Source organism: Melospiza melodia, chromosome 22 (genome assembly GCF_035770615.1).
Source record: "Melospiza melodia melodia isolate bMelMel2 chromosome 22, bMelMel2.pri, whole genome shotgun sequence".
NCBI classification, from domain to species: Eukaryota; Metazoa; Chordata; class Aves; order Passeriformes; family Passerellidae; genus Melospiza; species Melospiza melodia.
In genome coordinates, this window is record NC_086215.1 from 6,336,578 (window position 1) to 6,358,683 (window position 22,106).

General features: G+C 43.9%; 1 long non-coding RNA gene across 1 annotated transcript in view; it reads left to right on the forward strand.

Annotated features, from left to right (window-relative positions):
- Positions 1-22,106, forward strand: part of LOC134428223 (uncharacterized) — a 38,755-nt gene that overhangs the window by 7,437 nt on the left and 9,212 nt on the right. The gene's annotated exons all lie outside the window — the stretch shown is intronic.

Genomic DNA, 22,106 nt, shown 5'->3' on the forward strand with positions numbered 1-22,106 from the left:
GCCTTGCTGACCTGAGATGTTTTAGTGAACAGGGAAGGGCAAAGATGCCGTGAGCTTTTGTTTCCTATTAACTTTGTGCACTCAACAGAGGCCAGGTTGTGCCCCCAGGTGACTTGCAGGGGCACAATAAAATCTAGAATTTCTCAGTTTCCCTGCTCATATCTCTTATCTTCAGGATGGTTTTAAATAAGACCAACCTGCATTTATAACCTGCTGTGGTTCCTGCCTGCCTTCATCAATAATGTATTTCTCACCTGGTCTCCTGACTTTGGGGAAATGTGAGATTTGCCTCTTGAATGCTTGAGATTGGACTCATCTCTGGTTCCTAGACAAGTTCCAGAACAGCTTTTATCTTTACTTCATTACAAGGGTTGTCATTCATGCCTGAGGAATGACAAAGCCGTCCCTTTCCCTTCAGCAATGCCTGGCCTCTGCTGTCAGAGTTTGCCCTGAGCAAATCAGCAGCTTCTGGGAGGGGACACTTTTCTCCTATGTTGCTCTAAGTATTTTTAAGAAATTTTTCCTTTCCTGGATGTACTGGGACTACTGGGTTGAAAGTTTACTTGAAAGTTTCAAGAACATCTGAGGAGAATCTTAGTTCTGAAGTCGGGTGCAAGGACAAGTTAGAGCTCCCAGAGCAACTGGGGACACTCTTGGCCCTCCTAATTACCAACAGCCAGGTTAAAAGGGCATCCCTTGATGTACTTTGGAAGAAGAATTCCTCAAGTCCTGTCAGGAACATAAATCCAGCAAGAACTTGAATCCTTACACCTACTGTCCTGCAAAATGCTGATGCTGCTTTGTCTTGGAGTATGGGAGGACTTGGGCAGTAACTGTGCAAATAACGTTGTCTGGTATTGTTCTAATCGCTCATGTGCACTCAGCTCAGTGCTGTAGCTATAAATATTTCAGCCCTGTTCCTCTCACCTGGGTTCATTAAGCACTTAAAGGCTCAGAAGTGAGGCAGCAGGGAGGGAAGCAGACCCCAATCACGCTCTGCAGAGCACCACAACTTCTGCGCTGCTCCAGAGCCTCCATCAAGCCCTGCCTGGCTGTGGGGATGGCAGGGGCTGAGCAGTGCTCAGGACACCTCAACTCCACTTCTGTGCTTTAATAGATCTTGTTTTAGTGCACAATTTCTCACTGCATTAAGAGGCATTTTTGCCGTTCTTTCTGTCTTGACTTTGCACAGCCTTAACCAAAATTTAAACCAGGGATTTTGGGCTGCCTGGCTGGGTACCCAGCTCTGTGCCCACATGATAACTCCAGAGACTGAAACACAGAAATACCAGCTGTGTTTTAATGCTCAAGGGCCATTTTCTAGCAATTAAGGGAGAGAACTGAAGGCATGAGGCTTTTCCTGGAGGATATTAACCCCAGCTGCCCTTTGGCTGTTTGAGAGGCAGGCTGCTTCCCACACAGCTGCAAAGGATAGGTATGGTAAAAACTTAGAAGAAATATCTCCTAAAACATGGGGTTTTCCCTCTTCATTTGTGGATGTTTGCAGTGATGTTCCCTTATGCAGGTTGCAGCCTAGGTGTTGTTATGGACCCATTCTGGTGGAGGAATTTCCTCAGGTGGTCTGGAGGGTGAGGCTGTTGCTGGATGAGTCATTCTGGTTATGATGATGGTGGTTGCAATGAAGGAAAAACCTCTCTGTGGATAAATCCCAGCCATAAATCCTGTTTGTGCTGCAGGGATCACATGGGATCCTCTGAAGAACCTCCTCTGAGAGATCAGGAGCAGCCCTGATTTCTCTGTTTTGGGACAGTCTACTGATGGCACAAAGTGAGGAGAGCTTTATTTGCTGGGAAAGTGCTGACTGGGCCATCAATCAGCCCTCATACAAGCCTGGAGTTATTAATAAAAAACCTGGTAATCTAACACCTGCTCTCAATCTTCTTTTCGGAGGGCATAAAAAGCCACAAGATCAGCCTCAGCAGTTTTGTGCATCTCCTGGACTTGTTAAATCTCTCTCACTTCCTTTAACTCACTTCCTGAAATCTTAAGCATCAATGCTTTATGCTCTGCCTTGTAAATGAAGCCTGTTATTATCATTGAGGTAGTGTTTTTATGGCATAAATAATGAGCTGAAACAGGGGAAGAGGCGTTGTGTGGAATTACTGCCTGAACTGAGATGGAAATAATCAATATGTCCTCACTTACAAATCTCATCTGCATGTCGGCTCCATCTCCCTGCCTGTCTGGCTCCCAATTCATTGCACAGGAGGCCACATAAAACATGATGGTGTCATTGATCTGCTTTATTCATAGCTGGAGATAGAAATGCATCATTCAATATAAATGGAAGGCCTTCTCCTTGCTGCCCCATCCTGGTGGGAGCATCCTACAGCCCAGCATGGGTGAAGGTCCCAACATCTCTGCTGTTTGGAACCTGAGTCACCGTGTTTAGTCCTATCACATGTGGTAGAGCAAAAGCAAAAATACTCTTTTTTTGAAGTTACTTTATCATTACCAACACTTCTTTTTATTGGGAAGCTTGCAATGGGACCTGGGTCTGCAGTTTGAGTAGTTTGGTCTGAAGACGTTTGAGAATTAACACAGGGCAGGACAATAATGGCTTAAATTGGGTATTTGTAGCATCCACAGAGAAAATTTGACTCGTGATATATTGAACATATTAAAAAACCCTGCAGGGTAGAGGTGAGGTTGAAGGTTCAGGGTTCATCTCTACTGTCTGGAACCTGGGTCACCATGTTTGGTCCTGTCACATGTGGTAGAGCAAAAGCAAAAAGGCTTTTCTTTATATTACTTAATCTTATCCATCGCTTCATTTTATTGAGAAGCTTCAAGTGTGACATGGGTCTGCAGTTTGAGTAGTTTGAGAATTAACATTTGAGAATTAACACAGGGCAGGACAATAATGGCTTAAATTGGGTATTTGTAGCATCCACAGAGAAAATTGGACTCATGATATGTTGAACATATTAAAAAACCCCATGGACAGTGTGGTGGCAGAGGAAGTGTTAATCAAATAGCAGGTTTGGACACAGACAAGTGGAAGAAAAGCCAGCACTGAATATATTCCACTGAGAGGGATAAACTCTTGTGTCTCGCCACACTTGCAGCTCCCTCTCTCTGTGACAGAAGGCTCTGGTTCTATTTCTATAGGATCACCTAATTCTCTTGAAGAAATGTGTCTGATTTGAAGTTCTGCTGGATTAAAATAATTATTTGGGACTTGCCTCTAATGGATTTAGGGACAAGTGTAATTAAAAGGTGAGCACCTGAGCTGGTCTTCCATTTCTTCTGCAGTCAAAATGACTGATCCCCCTGCAGCACTGCTTCTTGTCTCCATAGGTTCTTTGGCAAAGAAATTGCCAATTATTTGCTGAGGAGAAAATATTCCTTAGAAAGCAGGTTTCTTTTTTTGGGTATCTCATCTGTGACCTAGTTAAAGCCTGCCTATTGATCTGGGAGGTGGAGAGCAAAGAAAATCATCTATTGGACCTTTTGCCTCCGAGGGGAAGGAAATTTGGTTAGTAAGCACAGCTCTGGAAGAGTTTCCACTCTTGTTTGCTTTGTCATCCCTTTTCCTGCCCTCAGCTCTAGTCACTACAACTGCTGAATCCCAGAGAGTCTTTTTCCTCTGATAATCCAATATTTATCCAGAGGAAAACATGGTCTTGCAGTGTATGAGATCTTCAGTCACTATTTTGCCCTTTGCAGCCAGTTTTGAGATGCTGCAAAACCAGAATCTGTCCAGCCATAACAGCTTTACAGATGGAGTAAAGGGAAAAGGAGATCAAGGGAAAAAGAGCTGAGGAAAAGCCGGTTATCTCTTAATGATAGAGGGGCTGGAAATGGTTCAAGTTGCTCCTCCCTCTGAGAGGGAACAAGACCTGAAAACAGTACAGGGAGCTGAAGACTTGAGTCAGATTTACAGGGCTGAGCTGGCTGATAACAGGCTCTCACAGGCAAAGCCTAATTCTTAATTCCCCTGGCAAACAGCACCACCAGGACCTGGATTCTTCCCACCCTCACCAAATCCCACCCTGGCCTGCCCCACAGAGCTGTTCCAGGCTCAGAGTCCCTGGGTCACTGCAGAGAAGCAAGCCAGGCCCTCTGGCGTATTGGAAAACAGCTCTCAAACACAAATAGAGTTCAATAATTGCTCAGCCAATTGTTATTTTCTTCAATTTACTGTGCCCAGTACTTATAGAGAGCATTTTAAGAGCTTCTCTCTAAATATCTGCCTTATTGGGAGGCAAAACCTCAGCCTCTATGGTAGATCTTAAGCTGGAATAAAGCAAGGGATACAGTAGAGCTTCTTTCATGGAGAGCATGGCATGAGAGGCTGATAAAACATTTTGGTACCCACACAAGCTCTTGTTTCTTGGATCTCAAAATATTTTCTAGTTTAATCTCATCTCCTTCAAGCTCCGCTGACTTTGATTTCTACTGAACTTTAAAATTAAGTGGAAAACTGAGGGTGAGGACTGAGAATTTCCCCGTCTCTGTTGTGTGAGAGCTTGAATACAGCAAGGCAGGAGGAAGATGAAGGGGAGGGAATAACTGTGAATGACAAAGTTTGTTCTTTCCCTGTTTTTGTTAGTGCTTGTCAGGGTAAATCAGTGCCCTTGCTAGGTCTGCTGGAAGGCAGCCCCCTTGGCTGGAGCCTTCCCCTGCTCCCTGCAGAGTGCTCAGGATCCATTAAGGAGCTGAAGGACATGTTTGGAGGGAAGTTTCATCCTTTAACATGTTTAAAATTGTTGAGAGTCTTAGAGGAAAGCCAGGTTGGGAATCTTGCTACTTAGTGGAGCTTTCTGAGCAATTTTCTCCCTTATTCCCTAATTTAGATTAAATTAACCTGTCATCCAGAAGGGGCCCACTGCCAGCTGGGACTTCAGCACAGATCAGGTGTGTGTGCACTTCTGACGAGTTTTAGCAGAGGTGAGCTGTGCTTAGGCACCAGCTTGAGTCTACCTAAGACTGGCTTTGCATTCCAGCCTGGCACTGTGCCCTAAACCTGGCAGGGTGTGTTGCAATCCAAGACTGCTCCATAGGAATGATTAAACCATTAATTTCAAATGGTTTTGATGTTATAAGCAACAAAACATATTTTTTTAATTGGGATCCTGTACTGAGGGGGGGTTTTGGGTTGGTTTTTTTTTCTTTTTTTTTATTTGTTTGTTTTTTTGGTTTTTTTTTTTTTGTTTTTTTGGTTTTTTTTTACAATTTCTTAGAAAAATTTAGAATCACAGAATTCTGGAATGGTTTGGGTTGGAAGTGACCTTAATGATAATTTTGTTCCATGGGCAGAGACACCTTCCACCATCCCAGGTTGCTCTGAGCCCCATCCAACCTGCCTTCAACACTGCCAGGGATGGGGCAGCCACAGCTTTTCTTGATAAACTGTGCCAGGAAAGAATTTCTTCCCTGTATATTTGGAGAAATGAATGCTGGCAGAGACACTGTTAGATACCAGAGTGAATAGGACAATTAATCCTGTGGATTTTAGCCTTTCTTTTATGAACCAGTCTGAGGAAATAACTTTGAAAACAAATCTTTTTGAATCATTTCCCCATTTCCCTGAGTTAATTTTTGGTATTAAGAGAACTGCCTTTTATAAGTGTTTGAGCACTAGAAAACATCAGGTGGGCTTGTAGAGATATTTTAAGGATAATCCTTTGGGTTATACTTTGCTTTCATGAAGCTATCATAACCCCTGTAAATGTCAGTGGAAATTAGGTATTTATATTAATGGAGGCTCTCTCCTCCCTTCTTCGTTCTTAAAGGTGGGATTTTTACATCAGTGATTCAAAAGCAAGATTGAATTTCATCAACATTTCCTCTGAAGGAGCTTGCGCTTGTCTGAGATCTGCTGGCAAGCAGCAATTATTTAGAGGGGCTCCTTAGAATCTAATTTACAATGAAACAAACTCAAATAATATGCAAAAATAAAACTAAAAAGTGCATCAATTAACATACAAAAGTAGAACTACAACACATTCAGCTTTAACAACTCCTCAGAGGGTACAGCAGCCCATGGAAGGGAAACAGCGTCGAGCATGCAAAGTGTGCAGGGGAAATCAGTGGGAAAATAAACAGCCAAAACCAAAGATTTTAGAGTGAACTTTGAAGGTGAGGTGCAAAACCAGGCAAATAGTGTTTGGAAAATAGGCTGTGCCTTAAAAATAGCTTGGCTTGGCTGGACAGAATGTTGTATGGAAGGTCTGGTGTAGCAGGACACAGTATGGATAATGTAGAATGTAATCTTATCCCCCAACGAGTTGCAGCTGGACTCTATTACTAAAGATTAGGAGCAGGCTGGATGATAACAGGCAACACCTGGAGCCAATAAGAACTAGTGGCATAAAAGAGTGGATTGGTGGGAACTGGAATTTAGGTGGCTGCTGCAAGGGCCAAGAACAGTCAGTGCTTAGAGGAGCTGGCTGCAAGAAACATTGAGGAGGTATGAAACTCTGAGGATACAGAATCCTTGCACAATAATGATAAAAGAACTCTTGATATATAAGACAGTAGAACTTTTGGATCTATAAGACAACGTATAATGATAATAGAGCTGTTGTAATATATAAGACAACAGTCTGGGGCTGTCCCTGGGGATCAGTCTGATGTTGGTAGCTGAAGTCACAGCTGAGTGTTGATCCTGCTGTGCTGTGCACCTTCAAAGGTGTCATCACTGCACTGAGCAAACCAAGGACTGGAGTTTTTGTAGATTTTCTAAAAGCCAACATGAGGAACACAGGCATTACTATTGCCCCATTGCCCAGAGCATAGACAGAATGACAGAGTGGCTCAGGCTGGAGGGGACCCCAGTGGGGTGATCTGCTCCAGCCCTTCAGCTCCAACAGGGCCATCCCAGAGCTCCTGGCACCTGTGTCCAGGTGAGTCTGCAATATCTCCAGTGGGGAGACTCCACACCCTCTCTGGGATCCATCCAGGGCTCGGTCACTGCACAGGGAAGAAGTTCTGCCTCCTGTTCTGGTGGAGCTGAAGGACATGTTTGGAGGGAAGTTTCATCCTTTAACATGTTCAATATTGTATAAGTTGGGAATCTTGTTGCTTTGTGGAGATTTCTGAGCAGTTTTCTCCCTTATTCCCTAATTTAGATTAAATTAACCTGCCATCCAGAAGGGGCCCACTGCCAGCTGGGACTTGCTGGGTATCAATCCCTGCCTGTTCCTCTTGACCAGTTCCTGGGCCCCATGGAGCTGAGCCTGGTCCCTGCTCTGAGCCCTCCCTGCAGACATGGGTGAAATCTCCTCTCAGCCACCTCTTCTTGAGGCTGAACAAGCCTATCTCTCTCAGCCTCAACTAGAAGATATCACTCATCTCAGCCTGTGCCTTACCAGGGATATTGTGTTCCCTTGCAACCTTAGAAAAGCAAAAAAAATCTCGGGTTTTGGGTGCATCCCCTCAGAAAAGCTGGCAAAAGGTGGTGTTGGCCATGAGTGTAAAGCACAGCGATGACATTGATCTCTGGATGTTGGGTAAATGTGGGATACTGTGGATTTGGATGAAATCCTCTCTCAGCCATCTCTTTTGGAGGCTGAACAAGCCCATCTCTCTCAGCCTCGACTAGAAGCTGTCACTCACCTCAGCCTGTGCCTTGCCAGGGACATTGTGTTCTCCTGCAACCTTAGAAAAGCAAAAACATCTCAGGTTTGGGGTGTATCCCCTCAGAAAAGATGGCAATAGGTGGTGTTGGGGTGACATTGATCTCTGGATGTTGTACAAATGTGGGATGCCTATGGAGCTGCTGCCATCCTCACGTGAACACAGCTGTCTGCACCACCTTATTCCAAAGTGAGCTGAGCCCACCTCTGGGTGGATCAGCCAATTAGTTCAAAATCCTCTGCTGGATTCAGGAGGATTACAAGCATGGCAGCACGGGAGGGTTGGCTTTGCAAAGTCTGGGGGGGAAGGATTTCTCCAATGTGTAGCCAAGCCCCAAAGGAAGTGCATTGGTGCTTGTCTGAATGTTAAGTGCTTGATTAAGCACTTTGCTGAATCAAAGCTTTAGATCATTCCTGTAGGCAAGGATTGGGATGTATTTTTATCTCTTGCACAATGCATTAATACATTCATGTGTTTTTCAAATTGCAGCAGTTTTTTTTTTATCGGGTGTTTTGGTATTAAAACATAGCTTCAGGGATCCTGAAAAGTTTTGGATGGCAGTGATAATGTCACTGTGCAGGGCATACAACTCATAAGGAAGTGATAATTAAGGTTTATGCCACATTTATATTTTCTGTGGACTTCACTGACCACTTTGGACAATTAACGACCCAGTACACCTTTTTTAAGTCTCTGGGAGCATTTACTCAATGTCAGATCTCATCTTGGTTCATTTGTTTTATTCATTTCTCTTCCTTCTATTAGTATTTCAACCCAAATTCCTCTTTGCTTTTCCTTTTTGCTGTATGGAAAGTACTGAAATGGGGTTCCTCCTTTACCCACAGGTGCCAGCAATTCAATGAATGACTGAATGGTCTTTATAGGAAAGGTTTGCAGTAGGCTTTAGGATCTGTCTGCTTGAGAAGCACTGTGTATTATGTGCTGTTATTAATATTGCTCATCATGCTGAAATAGTTACCTTTTCCAGATGAATCACCACTGGCATAGCATTATTCAGGATATTGAAACTACCAGAAAATAGTGTTTTTCTAGGAGTAATATTCCCTCAGCACATTAGTTAGTAAATGTCACACACAAATTGCTCATGATTTCCCTTAGATCAAAGGAATATTTCATAACAGGTGCAATATGCTTTTTTGCCTTCAAAAGAGAATGTGAGAGTCAGCATGTGATACATCCTATGGAAAAGCTGTCTGGGATAAATCAGATTATTATGAGGGATGTGTAAAAGGAAGGACAGTTTCTATTTGAGATCAGGCATGTTGTCCATGGTATTGAAAGATGAAATATTCTGCTCTGCTGAAGGGCAGCTGAATGCAGTGACTGCAGACGTTCTTGCTGGCAAGTCAGGAAAATGACTTTCCATCCTCTTCACACCCAGTCACACAACAACACAGAACTGATGATGCTGTCGTGTCATTCATTCCCTTTTCTTTCCTTCCACCCCATCAGCAGGCAATGCTAAATTGCTCACCCCACTGCATTGTGGGGTGCAACTGAAATGGGAGAATAAACAAGGGTTTTGTGGGTTTCATAGTGGGACTGGAGGTGTGCACTGCTGCGTTATGGGTCTTTAAAGCTGAGGATTCATGGGGTAGTTCTAGCACCCATGTTTCCATGTGAAACCCTGGGAGGCTTCAACACAAGGGCAGGAAAGGAAGCAGATGGTGCTTGGGTCAAGCTGTGGGATGGCTGGGCTTGGAGCAAGGCTGGATATTCCTATGAATAAAGGGAAGGTTCAGGAGTGAATTTCACCAGCTGAAGAGCAAGATGTTAAATTCCTGCATGTGATACAACCTGGTCTGGGAGCCAGCAGCACATCCACCCTGAGCACACGTTTGCTCTGGATGAGATTTTTTGTGATGGTGTTGGCAAGCGTCTTAAGATGAGGGAAGAGATGAGAATGTTGACTCCATGTTTCAGAAGGCTTGATTTATTATTTTATGATATATATTGCATTAAAACTATACTAAAAGAATAGAAGAAAGGATTTCATCAGAAGGCTAGCTAAGAATAGAAAAAGAATGAATAACAAAGGCTTGTGACTGACCAAGACAGTCTGGACAGCTGGACTGTGATTGGCCATTAATTAGAAACAATGACATGAGACCAATCACAGATGCACCTGTTGCATTCCACAGCAGCAGATAATAATTGTTTACATTTTGTTCCTGAGGCCTCACAGCTTCTCAGGAGGAAAAATCCTAAGGAAAGGATTTTTCAGAAAATGTCATGGCTACAATTCTTGGTGTTTCATAGGTTTGGGTGTTATTGCTGCCAAAAAAGTGTGAATCCAGAGTGAATGGTAGTGTCTGCAGTCCAGGGGCAGTTTGTGGGCAGATGATGAGTGAAGGGCAGTGAAAAAGCAGCAAATCTGATCATTCTCTGGGCTGCACATGTGCTGAAACCTCAGCGCTCAAACTGAGAGTGGCTCAAAGCTGCCTAGTGAAGGCATGGCAGGGTGGGATGGAGCCAGCAGCTCCTGAGACCCAAATCAGCTCCTTCCCCCCACAGCAAAAATCTTCTTCCCACCCCAGTCCTGCAGTTATTAACAGCTGTTTCCAAACTGAAAGCGGCTTTCTGAAATTGGAGCACAAAAATAATCTTTCTCCTTCTACTCAAGCTGAATGCAAACCCCTGTGGATGAAGGGTAACGGGGAATTAGGGAAAGCAGAATATTTCTTTCTATTTAATCCTAGCAAAAATACATCCTTCTTAAAACCTTCCAACAAACAGAAAACCTGTGCTGCCATAGATCTTGTTGCTAAGAAGGAGTCTATCCCAGCAATCTGTCCGCCTGCCTTTCTTGCTGTGCTGGTACTTTTCTGAAAGTGTTGAGTCTGCATTTTTTATTCCTCCTCACACTCTGTACCCAGAGTAAATGATGCCAGACTCTATCAGCTCTCTGGACATCTTTCCTATAGAATTTGCAATCTTGGCTGGGGGGAGAGGGGTGGGTAGTTATCTCCTTCAGTTTAAACACCACAAAACAAAACAATTCTCTAGAAGAAGGCCGTAGAGATCATCTGAATTTACATAGCTTAGGTGGGAAAAAAAAAAAAAACTTTACTGTCATTGAGATTGCCTATTCTCCCTTCACACTTACGTTTGTTGTCAAGGGATCATTTACCAGCCAAAAATGCAGGTGGAGCAGAGAAACATCATCTGAAAGGCTGGCAGGGAGGAAATGAGCATCACTGCTTGTGTCTTACCCACCCCCTTCCTTATAGCTTAGCTTTGATGGAGAGATCCTGACAATGGGGCTGTTTATAGGGACAGGTTTAGTATTTTTAAAGGTTTCAATCCTGAGCAGGACCTGGGAGGTGGGTTTATTCTAAGTTGTAAAAAGGCACCAATTAGGCAGGTCACAGATAACAAAATTTGCCTTTTCTTTCCTCAGTTTCCTACAGCTGCGAAAAACAGCAAATAGGAGGTCCTAAAAATAAAGATTAAGTTGATTTCTCAGCAGACAGAAGTAGAAGTTCTGTGCTCCATGTGAAATATTCCTGAGTGTTTTGGTGTAAATAGTGATTTATGTTTTCCCAGTGTCATGGCACCACTGAAACTCCTGAACTTGGTCAGCTGTGGATCCCTGAACCCCTGGCATGGCAGAAATCCCCAATGTTGCCTCATTCTAAATCAAAACATAAGACCCTGATATTTTCCTAAAAGGAGAAAAGAGACTGTCCTTTATTTAATGGTAGCTTCAGACAAAGCTGCTTTCCTTGAAGAGCAAATGTTCTTGAGCACATCATTGTCAGAGCACAGTGTGCTTTTATAGCAGGCACAGCCTGTTTGTCCTCTGCATTTAGCTCTCATTTGGCTGATACCAGTTAAGGAGGAAATTCATAAAGGTCAGTTTACAGAATCCCAGGCTGGTTTGGGTTGGAAAAGACCTTGAAGATCACTTTATTCCAACTCCCTGCTGTGGGCAGTGACACCTTTCACTCTACCAGGTTGCTCAGAGCCTATTACAACCTGGCCAATAGGACAGGTAGTGACTTATTATTCACACAGCCCCAAAATTGTGAAATTATGAGTAATTTTCAGCTAGGAAAACTTGTGTCTTACCTCACTGTAATTGTTGGGGCTTTTATTTTAGCCTAGGGTAGGTTCTGTCTCATCTTCACATGCAAGACCTTCACGACTCCCGTCTGGAAATTAGCCCATATTCCCGTCCCCTTCATTCTGGGAAAAGTTCCCCATGCCGCCTTGAGTCTTTTATCAACTTATCTGTAAATCCAAATAAAATAGAAATATCCAAATAATATTTTCCTGCCTGCCAGTGGGCAGGTGGCACAATCTTAAAGCGATTAAAGGCTTTCCCTCCTCTTTAGAAATAGTAATTTTCTTCTATTTTTAGAGGTGGAGACTGTCTCTGTGTGCCTCTACCCGGAGAGTTGTCCTTTACCCAACGTACGCAAATAACAGCCAGCATTAACAGGAAAATAAAACCAAACCTCTTAAGTCCTGAACAACTGGGACACCTGCACAGCAGTGACCAAGCCCTGTGGTGAAATGTTGTCCCCTCGTGGCAGAAGGGATGTGACTGTGATGGTGTTCACAGGGGTCTCATGGTGAAGGAAGAGACGGAGATTTGACTCTGTATTTCAGAAGGCTTGGTTTATTATTTTATGATATATATTACATTAAAACTATACTGAAAGAATAGAAGAAAAGGTTCTCCTCAGAAGGCTGGCTAAGAATAGAAAGGAAAAGAATGATAACAAAGGCAGCTGTCTCAGACTCTCTGTCTAGGCCAGCTGACTATGATTGGCCATTAATTACAAGCATCCAATATGGACCAATCCCAGATGCACCTGTTGCATTCCACAGCAGCAGATAATCAATGTTTACATTTTGTTCCTGAGGCCTCCCAGCTTCTCTGGAGGAAAAAATCCTAAGAAAAAGATTTTCATGAAAAGATGTCTGCGACAGTGTGGCAGCAGATCTCTGACCACAGAGAGCAACAGGCACAACTTTCCCAGGCATTGTACTGGGGAAAGCTGTGAGAAGATCAGAAAGAAGAATTATTAAAAATTCTTACCTTCACTTGCTGCACCTGTTGTTGTGAACATCTGGAATGTGCTATGGAGATTTGTTTACCAAAGGGTGGTTTCTTAATTAGCCAATAGTGATGGTGTTTTAATTAAAGGACCAATTAGGTTAAAACTGCATCAGACTGTCTGTAAGGGCAATGGGTTTCTTAATAAGTATAATATAATAAAGTGATGGATCAGCCTTCTGGAATCATGGAGTTAATGCTAATTATTACCCCTTTGGGGACAGATGCTATGACAAAGGGGATCTTGGGGATGTGCAGGGCACCTGGACCATCCCTGGAGTCCCAGGAAACAGGCAGCCCTCGTAGTCATTCAGCTCACACCACATCCCTGTCTGGGAGTCCCTCATTTAGCGATTTATGGGCCATGTCAGCGTAATTTAGTGTCTTAATACTGCTGGTCAAGGACCATCAGCGTCTTCAAAACCCCCGTTGTCCTTGGTAGGGAATGGAAGCAGAACTGGCCCTGGAGTCAGCTGAGGGACAGCTGAAGGCAGAGCTGATATACACCCTTGGAGATAAAATGATTTCCCTGCTGGGAAAAAAACGGCTTTAAAAGCAACATTAAAACCCGTAGTGAGAGAGAGAACGGGCTCTGAAAGATGCAGTTCATGGGGCTGTGCTCTGCCCTGAGGGCAGCAGGGCCGGGGGTGTTGCAGGGCAGGCACAGGAGCAGGGGGCTGTCCCCAAGCCCTGCTCCCTGCCCAGCCATCCCTGCTGGACAATCACTGCATGCCCAAGGACGGGAGGTGAGTGCTGGAGTGTTTCACACCTGCACTTTGGGGTAAAATATTCATGGTTTTATGCTTTCCATGAACCCTCCTTTCAAGGCAAAGAGGTGATGGCTGATTTCTCAATCATCTGTGTTCAAGACTTTCACCACTAGCTCTAAGTGTAGCAGAGATATTCAGAGGTTCACTCACCAGGAAGAATGCTAGAGGTGACTTTCTATTGGTGAAAAGGGACAGTACAAAAAAGAACTGCTTAAAAATCCATATTAAAAAAGAATAGTAGCTCAAATGAGATATTTGTAAGCATAAAGTAAGGACACAGTGGACTGGATCTGCCTGAGTGTATGGCTTCAGTGGAGTATTGCAGGGAAAATGATTTGATTCTCTTTTTGAGGGTTTTGTGGGAAGGATTCATCCATTTTGTCTCACACAGAGTGTGCACAGCCTGAAGTCTCTGCTGGTACAGTCAGGTCCTTCAGTCCCTCCTGCTAAGTTCCCAAGGATATTTATTTTTTTAAGAGGGCGTTTTTCTGTTCAGATGCTGAGTAAGTTCTTCACAGGATGTAGCAGAGTGGAGATTCACATGTGATTGTTCTTTCTGACTTCTAATGAAGAAAATACAATTATTGTCATTATTTACAGCAGTAACATCCTATGATGAAACCTCTCCCTGTCTGATCCCACTTCCAGCTCCTCTGCTCCTGTGCCCTTGCTGCTCTTCACAGAAGGTCCCAGAAGGAATCACTTTGCAGGTTTTTAGAGATGTTTTTCTCCTGTTGAAGCTTGCTGCTCTTCTCTTGTTGTTTTGCAGGGAGTCCAGGCCAAGGACATGCAGTGAAACTGTTTTCCAACCAAGCTTCTTAAGTGGGGGGACAGGGAAAAAATAAACAACTCCGGCTTTGAAATTCCTCATGCAGTGAGAAGTGAGAGCAAGGCCTTTTTTTTTTTTTTTTTTTAGTTTTTTTCAATAAGAAATTTTCAAGGAAAGGAGTGAGGAGCATTTTATCTTGCTGATAGGAGAATATTAAAAACACAGGAGGATGCCGTGAGAATGTGAAACCTTCATTGCTCTGAACCCAAAGAGAGGCAAGAGATAAAGTGCCAGTGCCTTTGTCCTATTAGCTGCTCCTGTTTACTCCGCTGTGCCAGTCTGCTGAGGTGTTTAATGACTTTTCACATCACCATGGGGGCACTGAGACAAGAGAAGCATTCATTTCCAGTCTTCTCTCTTTCTCCTCCTTTTCTTCCACTCCTTTGCCTCAGCCTCTGGTGTGACACATTCTTCCAGTGTGTCCCAGTTCCTGTGTCACCCTTCTATTTGCAGTTTATTTGTTGCAGGCAGCACCTCTGGGGCAAGGAATAAGTGTGATGGTGTTCACAGGGGTCTTAGGATGAGGGAAGAGACGAGGATCTGACTCCATGTTTCAGAAGGATGATTTATTATTTTATTATATGTATTACATTAAAACTATATTAAAAGAATAGAAGAAAGGATTTCATCAGAAGGCTAGCTAAGAATAGAAAAGGAAAGAATGATAACAAAGGTTTGTGGCTTGGGCTCTGTGTCTGAGCCAGCTGACTGTGATTAATTAGGAACAACCACATGAGACCAATCCCAGATGCACCTGTTGCATTCCACAGCAGCAGATAACCATTGTTTACATTTTGAGGTCTCTCATCTTCTCAGGAGGGAAAATCCTAAGGAAAGGATTTTCCATAAAAGTTGTCTGCGACAAATAAGCAAGACAAGGAATTGGCTTTGGAAGCCAATTTGGAAGCAAAGGAAAAGGTGCAGGTAGGAGTAGCAAGCAGAAGGAATTTCACGGTGAGAGAAAGGAAAGCATCAGCTGGTGTTACTGCAGCAGAGACATCCTGGCTGTGCATCCCCAGCTCCTGGGGGTTTCTCCAGTCCCTGCTCCTGGTGAGCTGCCTGGATTTGCTGGTGAGAGCCCCAGGCTGGCTGAGCTGCTCTGCAGTTTACAAACAGCTCTGCGTTGCAAAGTTCAGCAGGATTTATAACGCGTGAGTCACCAGAGCTGGGGACTGACCTCGCACACCTCACCCTCTAAATCCAGGAGCTGCCACAGGCTGAGGCAAAAGGCCACGTCTCTGAGATGAAGGAGAGCCATGAAATACCCCTTGATCTCTCTCTTTGGTGTGGAGGACAGTGCTGGCTGTCCCCTCAGAGCAGTGGGACATGTTGGGGCTCCATGCCCTGCAGAAAAATAACAGAGGTGTGTGGATGTTCTTCTGCTTTTGGATTTTGTCAGTGTCCCTGCACTTAATGGAGAGACTGAGGATGGGAGGGGATGGGCAGTGAATAACCCCTCTGGTTTTGCCCTCTGGGGAAAAAAGCTTTCTGTTGTCTCTCTCTATAACCAAAATATAAAGGTTTGAACCTTGGTTTTCATTCTATTGATGTGGGAAGATGGAGAATTGCTTTTTTGGCTGAGCTTTGCCCTTTTATTGCCCAAGGATGAGCCATCTCCAGAGCTTTGAACCTCTCTGCATTCCTGATGGCATCAGACAGGTCACAGATTAGTGATCAGTCTACCAGCTTTAGGATTGTAGAAGTCCCATGCTGAATTTAATGGAACAGAATTTCCCAATGGGAAAATCAATAAGGTCTGCAAGAATTAAGAATTAAGGGGAATTTCCCCAAGGATGCCCATCCCAGGGCACAGAATCTCACAGAGGTGTGGATATTCCCAGCCTGCATCAGAGCACTCTCACTGTAACCAGAGCTAACAAAACTATCAATTTGACTCCATTTTCTTTTAATCAGATCTCAGATCATAGCCAATATCAAAGATATTTTTCGTGTCTTCCACTCTGGATCTTGAGAAAATAATATGTGGTCCAAAAATTTTTTTGTTTTGTCAAAACCAAAATGTTTTGCTGGAAGGAGTCTGTTTCAATGATAGTTCCAGCTGGGAATAGTTGAAACAAATAATTTAGATTTTGTTTTGATGCCACTCCACTATTTTGATGAAATAAATGTCAACTGCATTTATTATGACAGTTCACACTGTAATAAATATAAATGTCTATGGCCAGTGTTCTGTAATATATTATGCTGCTTCAATGTAACCAAAATGGACCATTTCCCTATTAAAATGTAATGTTGCAACACAATTGAAATAAAACATTTTAAGCAGCAAATCATCTCTAAAAATTTTATTCAATAAGAAATATAAAAATTTCAGCTTCTTTCCCTGAGTCAGATACAAAAAGACAGACAATTTTCTGTATAATTTGTTCTCCCACCCAAGTAATTTTGATTTGGAGAAAGAGGTGAGAAATAACCTACTTGACAATTCTGAAATAATTTATTCAACAGATTAGGAACTGATGGAACTTGTGCTTCTGTAAAATTAAGTGGTGGGGTGAGGCCACAAATGTTTGTGTGAAGATGGGAGTGGATATATATATATATATATATATATATATATATATATGTATAATCACTTATAATTAGTGACATTTGCTGAACCATTTCTGTGCTACATGTCCCATGGTTCCAGTGTTTAGAATCTCAGGAGATGAGGCAAAGGAAAGCTGGAACTGCCCAGCCAGGTGCAGGTGTGTTTGTGACAGGCTTTAGGACACCTAAAGGCTTAGCCAACATATTGAAAAATAAATTTATTTCAGGTGCTAGGGATGAGTTTGCTCGACCCTTCTAGGTGCCAGCTGTGTGTGGAGCACTGGTGTCCCATCAGCTTTGCAGCAGGTCAAAAGTTGTCCTCACATCATCCAAGTTCTCGTGGTGTATCTTGGCCTGGACATCTCTGCTGCATGTGTGGTTAGAGGCTGCTCTCTTAAATGGAACACGGTTTGGGGGTTGATTTCAAAAGCTGCTTTTAAATATTCTGAATTTGTACTGCAGGATGGCAACAAAGGTGGAAGCCCTTTTAATTGAACAACCTCAGCACACTGTGGAATATAGAGGTTTATAAGAATTATGGAGTGGTTTGGGTTGGAAGGGATCTTAAAAATCATCTTTTTATCACCCCACTGCCATGGGCAGGGACACCTTCCACTATCCCAGGTCGTACTAAGCCCTGTCCAAAGTAGCCTTGAACATTTTCAGGAACATTTCCACAGTCTTTTTTAGGTGGGAGAGGAAATAAAAAGGACAATAATCCTCCCACGGCTGCGTGAAAGCACAAGTTCTGTGTGAGTGTGCTGGCTGAGCCAGTGGTATTCAAACACAAGTGTATTTTGTCAAGTACATTGCTTCAAGGCCCTGAGTCAAAACAGGAGTTATTTATGCACACATAAAATTAATCCTCAAATGATTAGCTTGGGAATGCATGTCCTGCAAGTAATCGCTGGTAGTATTTTAATAATGAGAAGCTAAGTCAGGAGAAATTCTGCTTAGTTATTCTGCTAGAGAATGTGGCTGCTGGTAATGAAATAATTCAGTGAGTTATACATTTTGCTTTATTTATGGATGTACTCTTTACTTATACATATTTTTATTACTTAATATTTAAAATGCACTAAGGGCATGGAAGATGCAGCAGCAGAACCCTGGTGATGCTTCAGTCCTGTGCCAGGATTCTGTGGAGAAACAGCAGCAGGAGGGCTCAGATCCCCCCAGTTGTTGTGCCTGCTCTGTGGTCACCTCGGGGATGCCTGGGTGGGAAAGATGGTGAAGTTTCAGATCCCACAGGAGGCAGGAAAGGAGCAGAACAAACAAAGCCCAAAAGCAAAGCTGCTTGTCTGGGCTGACAGCGGCACATCCCTGCTGCAACACTGCCAGCCCTGAGCACACAGAGTCATGGTGTAAAACATCACAATCATGAAATGTACCAAAAAAAAAATAAAAATATAACAGCATATGGAAGATTGCTTTTATTTGGCACAACACGCCTTGGTAAATGTAGGAGCTGCATTTTTAAACCTTTCTCCTTCCTCTCACTGAAACGGGGAGGGTTAGAATTGTGCTGTTATTTTTGCAAAAGAGACAACGAGAAAATCCTTTAATGCTTTGGTTTAAAAATACCAGGTTATTACCCAACATGTGGCACATGGAGAACTTTTTGCTCACATTTGCACCTCCATGTCCCCAAGTCTGTTTGTACAAGTAAAGGGTTGGCCCAAGCAGAATTTTTTTTTCCTTTTGAGGTACAAGGAGGTATAATCTATCTTCAAGAATTGAGAGGAAAACAGATGATTTCTCTTTTTCCTTTTATCATTACCCCAAGAGGTTTGCAGTCTGGTCTCTGTGTGAAAATAAATGGGTGAGGCCAATAGTCTGAAAGCACCAGTGAATGATGCAATGATGTGTCTTCAAGCAGCAATATTTCATGGTAAATCATCTTGCTTTAAAACAGAGACAAGATGCTTCTGTTTTTCTCCAAACTACATCTGTTTTCTTTTGGGTTTTTTACCCTTCTCTTGCAGAAACCTGGTTCAAATCCAACCCATGGCTTGAGCTCATTCTGGAAAGTGATTTTAGCCTTGGTAGCGTGAGTTGGGAGGTTGCAGTTCCCTTGCTTGATGGAAAGTCATTTCGGGCAGAGAAAGCAAAAACTTGTGGTTTTGGATCCCAAACATCCTCTTGGTGGTGGATTCAGCCCCAAGAGCTGATGTTTGAAGGCAGAGCTGAGCTCTCTGGTGCACAGGACATCAGGTCTGGCTGCTGTGAGAGGAGCCAAGCAGTTGGATGGCATGGCATGGACACACTCCAATATTTTCCAACTAAGATCCTGAGAACATTTGGGATGGGCATGGAAACCACAAATAAAATTGCTGGGTTTCCTTCCTTTCCTTAGTCCTCCTTTTTTCAAATATGAAATACAAAAGAGTTGTTTCAGCAGCTTCAGAAAACACCTACAGGTTTGTTTTTGTTTTTGTTTTTATTTCTCTTCAATAAATCATTTGATTTTGAGATAATTGAATTGGAAAATTATCAAACTGAAGAATTGGAAGCATAAAAATCAGCAATAATATTTTCTTCTGTATTTTTTAAATAAATGAAAAAACTTAAAAAAAATAAAAAACTATTTTTAGAAAAAGTTGCTTAAATAATTTTTAGTAGGGAAATAAGAGGTCAAACTCTTCCAAATTCTGCTGATGGGCTCCTCAGTGACTTGTGCAGGTGGATGATGCTGTATTTTGATGTGTGGACTCAGAAATGTGGCAGTGGGTGCCTTTACTGAGGTTTGCTTTCCTCCAGCTGCAGTTCTGGGGTGAAACCAGGGACAAATCTCCCAGTTTGAGCCCAGCTGACTGAAGTGCACTGCAGGTTTATTTGCCATTCCCCTGTCAGGGTCAGGTGTTGGGCACTGCCCGTGGCACAAACCCACCCTGAGAACCTGTGGCTGTTCCCTGGCTCAGGATGGGATTGGATTGTTCCAAACCTTTTCCTTTATTGTTATTGGTTTTGGATGGACAGAGGGAGGTGAGTTAGGAGTGGGCCATAAATCTGTGGCTGAAGTTGGGGAAGGGGGGACAGGCAGGGGGAGACACAGCCCCTTCACAGAGCTGTTGGCTGTGGGGGGATTTAGCCCTGCAGTGAAGTGCCATTCATGTGCATGTGGATGCAATAATGAATAAATATGACTGGCAAGCTCCTCCCTCAGAAATATTGGTGGATTTTATTGTTCTTTTCCTCCCTTTCCTGGGTGTTTGCTCCATTGATTGCTCTGTTCCAGGGGTCCTCCACCATCCTGCCCATGCCCAGAAAATTACCATGGCACCTTTCAGTGCCTCCCTGTGGCTGCTTGTTATCATCATCCAAGGGATGATGTGAGGGGAATGAAGGAAATGAAGGGAAGGGAGTGAAGGAAACCAACCCAGCCCTGCTCTGCACGAGCACTGGGGGCTTTATTGTCTCCTGCCTCACCTAACTCTGCTCATTAACCTGAATTTCTGCAGCGTGTTTGGCAGCCTGGGCAGAGGGCATTGATCTTTCTGCTGCCCTCTGGCAAAGCCAGACACCAACATCCTTACCTGCAGCCACAAATCATACACACGTGGGGTGAAAGAAGCTCATGGCTCACAAGGAGAGCTGGGACTAAGCTGGGATGGCACCTCTCTGCAAGGAGATGGGGTTTGGGTGCTCTTCAGACACTCAATAAGCCAGGATCCCAGGGACACTTGTCTCCACAGCACCAATTATGCATCCAACCCAAGGCTGATGAGCCACTGGCCAGTCACAGAAAATCACCATGGCACCTTTCAGTGCCTCCCTGTGGCTGCTTGCTTGTCATCATCCAACTTGTGAAGGGAATGAAGGAAACCAACCCAGCTCTGCTCTGCATGAGCACTGGGGGCTTTATTGTCTCCTGCCTCACCTAACTCTGCTCATTAACCTGAATTTCTGCAGCGTGTTTGGCAGCCTGGGCAGAGGGCATTGATCTTTCTGCTGCCAGGCAGTGGAAAAGGGGGAGAAGCAGAGAGGCAAGGACTGGCCTGCAGTAGTGACTCAGCTGGAACTGCTTGGCAGGGCTGCTTGTGAGCTCAGGAGAGGTGATTGCAAGGCACGTTTCCCAATGAAATTTGCAGGAGGGCTTCCTTTCAGCCTGGGAGACCTGTGGCTGTTGCTGATTGTTGTGGGTTTTGGGTCAGAGCTTTTGCAAATCTGTCTCGTCTCTAAATAGTCCAAAGGGTTTATTTTGCCTCCCTGCTCCAGCCAGAAGGGGTCTGGATATTTGTGTGTGTGTGTGTGTGTGGTTTTATCTCCAGCCCCGCAGTGGTTTTCAAAGCTGAGAGAATGGTAAACACAAGAGCTTAAAAGGTGTTGGGATTTTTAATGCCCCTCTGGTTAAAAGAGAAAGAAGCAAATGGGAACAAAAACAGAATAGGAGAAAATGCTCTGTGTACAAGGGAACGAGGAAATGTAAAGAAAATGGATGTTTAAAATGAAGTGCCCCAAAAGAGTACTCTGCAGACAGGAAAGGGTCTCCACCACCAGCCTCTCTTCTTCCTTTCTTTTTGTCTTTACAGAGATGTTCCATTTGTAGCTGATGGGCGGATGGTCCATTATCCTTATTTACACTCTGGCAGAAACAAGCCAGGGTCGCTCACAATGTTCCCCCCATCAAAGGCCCTTAGCGCAACCACAGCAGCACAAAATGGATGTGGGGGTACAGAAGGCTGGCTGGAGAAGTGGCACTGCCCCATAACACACCCCAGAGTGTCTGGAAGGGCTCTTCAGTGGCTCCTTCCTGTGGCTCAGTGCTGCTGCCTCCAACAGCCCCTGCAGCCCTTGGGATTTTTGGATTTGAACAAGCCTGAGGTCCCCATGCCCTCGAGTGGGGATGGAAGGGCCATCCTCCTCTTCCTCACAGATCCTCACTTTGTTCCCCTCACCCCACGGCTCTATATAGTTTATTCTGCTCCAAGCAGGCTCAAAGGCAGTGATTTGGCCAGGATCTCATCCCATCCTTCCCTTCCTTTGGCTTTATCTGATGAGCCAAGCCAGGGGAGAGGGCCTCCAGCAATGGTGTCATTTCTGTCTGGGTTAGTGTCTCCTACAAGGACTACAGAGCTCCTTTGCCACCAAAAGACTTTTCACCACAGGGAAATGTAGAGGGATACAGTATGAAGGTGGTAGAGAATGTGATCTTATCCCCCAACGAGCTGCAGCTGAACCAATTACTAAAATTAGGAGCAGGCCTAATGCTAACAGGCCACACCTGTAGCCAATAAGAACAGCGGTATAAAAGAGTGGATTG